The sequence below is a fragment of the Bactrocera latifrons genome, unplaced genomic scaffold (assembly GCF_001853355.1).
Source record: "Bactrocera latifrons isolate USDA-ARS-PBARC rearing strain unplaced genomic scaffold, ASM185335v1 scaffold_657, whole genome shotgun sequence".
NCBI lineage: Eukaryota > Metazoa > Arthropoda > Insecta > Diptera > Tephritidae > Bactrocera > Bactrocera latifrons.
In genome coordinates, this window is record NW_017537331.1 from 1 (window position 1) to 4,801 (window position 4,801).

Consider the following 4,801-nt stretch of genomic DNA (forward strand, 5'->3'; position numbering starts at 1 on the left):
ATACAGGTGAAAAATGGTAGATTAAGCCAAAAACAAAAGAAATCTTTTAATCCAGAATTAAGAACAGAAAAATTAGAATAGAAATAAGGAAAAAATATTTACTGGACTAAAGTCGGTATCATCGCTGGAGATATCCATTTCAGCAATGTAAATATCATGCGAACAAAATGTGTAGGTAAGAGTTATCGAATAAGGTTACTACTATGTATGTTCGTTTCAGCAATGGTGCTAAGTGTGGTAAAAACAAACATAATTACAAGACAGTGATTTTGAAACCGTACTAGATTAAACATTAAAACAAAAATATAATAATATTTTCAACCGTGTAACTYCAAAACCGTGTAAAAAAAGAGTTGGGTGTATATCTTAGTTTGACTTCTTGGTTTTTCTCTTGATGTACAAATGTTTTCCAAGAAGACCAATGTGGTTTATTTCGGTTTCATCCGTAAAAGTATCATCTTCATTCAAAAATTTAAATCTTTTGAATTATTATTCTTTTTTGACAGTAGTGGATTTTTACTACTTGACAAGTTTAAGCCTAATTCGGCATTCACTTTGACCATTATTCCWCGTGAGGATTTGATGAATTAGCGTTACATTTTCTAACAATTATTTTATCCCCAAGGTGGGTTGTTTGCGAGGCGACGCCTTAAAAATTATGTTTTGAGGGAACAGTTTGCGATTTGATGGCATTGTACAAAATTTTGGAACATATTAAAATTTGTAATAAAATAAAATATTAAATAAACAGGGGTGTTTAGAATCTGATAGTTGTTGGAATCAGAATTGATACCGATCAAAAAAAGTATTAGTAGTTTCTATAGTGGAAAACATAAATATAAAACACGAAATGTTCTGATTATTTAGTTTTTGGAAAAAAAAAATCCGAATATTTAAAGATATTAGATTTACAAAACGTAATTTAACACCCAAATGCGCCTTTATTCATTCGATAAATGTTATCTCTTAAAATCTTTCTTTAATTCGGAACTCATTACAAACTTTAATAGGGTTGCTTCCAAATGTAACTTTTGTCACATTAGTAAACAGCTGATTTGGTTTGCAATTCTGACAGATAAGCAATTCTGTCTTGGATTCCACAACATCCCTGAAACCTTCACAACTGAAAGCGGTTATTTGTTAAATCAAACGCTACTAATGACCGAAAACTATATGTCCCCTAAATCATTGTCCAATGAATTTATGACGAAATTTAACAAAGACATATTGTCAACATCTGAACGGAAATGATCGGAGAAGCAGTATTGATCTCCTAATAACAAAATATGGAAATATCGCTTTCTTACAAATAACAGTAATACTTCTAATAATGAATGCAAGTGCGCTAAATCTCTGTATATTAAAGTTTGCAATGATTTTCACAATTTTACTTTTATTTTATTGGAAGAAGGAAGCTGCAAATCTTATTAAAATACCTGGACTTTTTTCGATAAACTCAATAATTATGCCATTTTGTATTCTGTTCTAAAGTTTTCCGGTATAGAAATATTCGTAACTAAAAAATAAATGAAGTTATTAACTTATATTTCAAATCTGGCAGCGACTGTATTCTGTTTCTGATAACAAACCCGATAATTTGGTTTCCGTGACAACCCAAAACATATAATATATAACTTATGATACGAACATCATTTCAATAATATCTGAATCAGGGATAAAGGATAAAGCCAAAGTTATTCCAGTGTGAGAGCGCTTCAAAATTAGCGTTTTGGCTGCGATTTAGAATAGCATCCCAAGATTTTGGGGTTTAAATGGGTACGTACGCATAGAGGAGGTCCTACAGATCAATAATATATATATATATGTATATTATTTATGGTTTTGAGATATTTGCATTTAAAATTCAAAAAATCAACTATTTAAAATGCGTGTTTCTCCGATTTATAATGCATTTTACACTTATATTTTATGCTTTTATATCCGCTAAAACTTCACTAATTCGTTTCTAATCATTTATTTTATATTAAATAGAGCAAAAATAACTTTAAAATTATGACGTCATAACTAAATTCATTATCGTGTGATGAGTAATGTAAATTTTTTCAGAATTCTTATTATCTTGATAAATCCCGGTATGGGATCGGGCAAAACGGAGTTCAACGCAAAAAAAAACTGAGCACACCCAAGTGTTGGTCCTACCAAGGGTTATTTTTTGAAGTGCGGCCGTAGGCCTCCAACACAAAAAGGAGTTCAACGCAAAAGAACTGAGCACGCCCAGGTGTTGATCCGACCGAGGNTTTGAAGTGCGGCCGTAGGCCTCCAACACAAAAAGGAGTTCAACGCAAAAGAACTGAGCACGCCCAGGTGTTGATCCGACCGAGGGTTATTTTTTCTATGCGGAAAATTAATGTGTTATATATTTCCTATGATTGGGGTTCTTCTGCAATTCTGTAATATGAACGTAAGGTAGCACATATTATTAGTTAGAATGCAACCCTTTTGTTGTTGTATAAATAAAAATAAATGGACAATAGTTAAATGTTGACCAAAAGTTATTTTTGCACTTTTTAATACAAAATAAATGGTTAGAAACGACTTAGTGAAGTGTTAGTGGATATAAAAGTTAAAAATGTAATTATAAAATTCATTATAAATGGTAGAAACACGCTTTAATAATTAAGAATAAATATTAATATTTAAGAATTTTTGAACTTTCAATGCAAATATCTCAAAAGCCATAAATCAGCGGCGACTCATAGAGTAATTTAGGGTATTTTGATATGGGTTGGTAAAGTGATATACCAGCGTATTTTCTAAACTATGCACGTCTGCTCAAGAATATTTTCATGAGTCATATGGCAACGGTAAAAAAGTGTTACTGCAAAGCAGCGGATGACATACAACGCTTAGATTACCATCAGTGTGCAAAAACATTTTCAGCTTCACAGTCGTCAATAATTTAGTGTGCTTTTCAAAAGAAGATAATTCCAAAATTTGTGTAGATTTTTAACTTCTTATATTTTAATTTGGTTATTGGTAAATATATTTAACAACTTTTCAAGTATTTATATATTTTTAAGTAATTAATTATTATGAAAAAGTCTTTAATTTATAAAAGCTCTAGTTTGGGTAATGTGATATGGTAATAGTTGTTCAATGTGATATAGTATATCACATTATATTATATTAAATAAATAACGTATTTAATAAAAACAATGAAGTAATAACATAAATTAAAACCTTCGGTCATTCCGAAAAAGGGGGAAATTCGTAAGTGGAATGCGGAAAACATGAAAAAAGCAATCCAAGCTGTTAGAGGTGAAAAAATGGGAATATTGTTAGCATCGAAAACGTACTGTGTTCCATTTGCAACTTTGCAAACAGCTCCTCGTAGTGATGAAAAATAATGTTTTAGCTACGCTATTAGGCCGGAGACCGGTCTTTAGCAGAGACGTCGAATTGGAGCTGGTAAGATATTTAAAAGATATGGAAGCAAAATTTTGGGGGCTTACTTTTAGCGATGTCCGCTCGCTTGCTTTTTAAATAGCAAAACGCAACAATATTGTGAATCCATTTTCAATGACGAAGGAATGTGCTGGAAGAGATTGGTTGCGCGCATTTCTTAAAAGAGAAAGACTGAAGTAAGCATACGCAGTGCTATTGGAACTTCATTAGACAGAATGAAAGGCTTCAATGAGGAGAACGTAAACAAGTTTTACAGTTTACTGCATGACATCAGCTGAGAGAGGATCTCTCATAACAGTTGTAAGCTGCATGAGTGCATATGGTGCCTTTGTTCCCCCGTACTTCATTTTTCCAAGAAAAAAACCTTCTCCGCTTTTAATGAAACAAGCTCCACCTGGCTCCGATTCTGCCTGTCACATATCCGGATGTATACAAATTCCAATATTTACAATGTGTTTGACCATTTTATGCGGTTTACACACCCTTCTAAGGAGAACCCAGTTCTTTGATCTTAGATGGTCACTATAGCCATACAAGAAATATTGAGGTTTTTGATAAAGCTCGTGAAAATGGCGTTATGATTTTATCCACCCCATTGTACGCATAAAATGCAACCTTCGGACAAATCCTTTATGGGACCTCTTAAAACTTACTATAATGAGAAAATAAGACTATTTATGCGTGAAGAAGGCCGAAAGGTGATACAATTCGAAGTTGTAGAACTCTTTGCAAAAGCTTATCTTAAAGTTCAAACTGCGCAAATAGCGATTAATGGGTTCAAATGTACTGGGATTCATCCATTTGATAAAAACAAGTTTCAGGAAAGCGATTTTATTCATCAAAAACAAATCAGAGATGAAAGTGATTTAGAAGAGCCGATCGCTAGCACAAGTAAAGTAGCCACGCAGAACTTAATCACGCCATGGGAGATCTCACCTCCACCTAAGCTGATACAGAAAACTAGCTCGAGAGGTAAGCGTTCAGGCGCGACAATACTTACAACATAACCATATAAGGCAGCGTTGGAAGTAAGCATCAAAAATGCTGAAACCGCAAAAAGAAGAAAACCGTGATGCGGGCATTAATGCCGGGTAAAGTAGCTGGGAAAATAAAACGGTTAAAGCAGACTAGGAAAAGTGCATCAAGCGAGTCGCATAAAAGTTTGATATTACCCGGTTCAGACGAGAAATGTTGGGCAGAAATTCCTCCTACTAAGGATACCGTCTGCGCTTTTTGCAATAAAACCTTTGGGGCAGATGAGGAAGTCATGACTTGGACTCCATGCTTGCAATGCGACTTAGTTTGGGCCTCCCTAAACGTCAGGCAATATTCGTTTGCGAGTCTTGTGAATGATTTTTCAAATATTTTACTATGT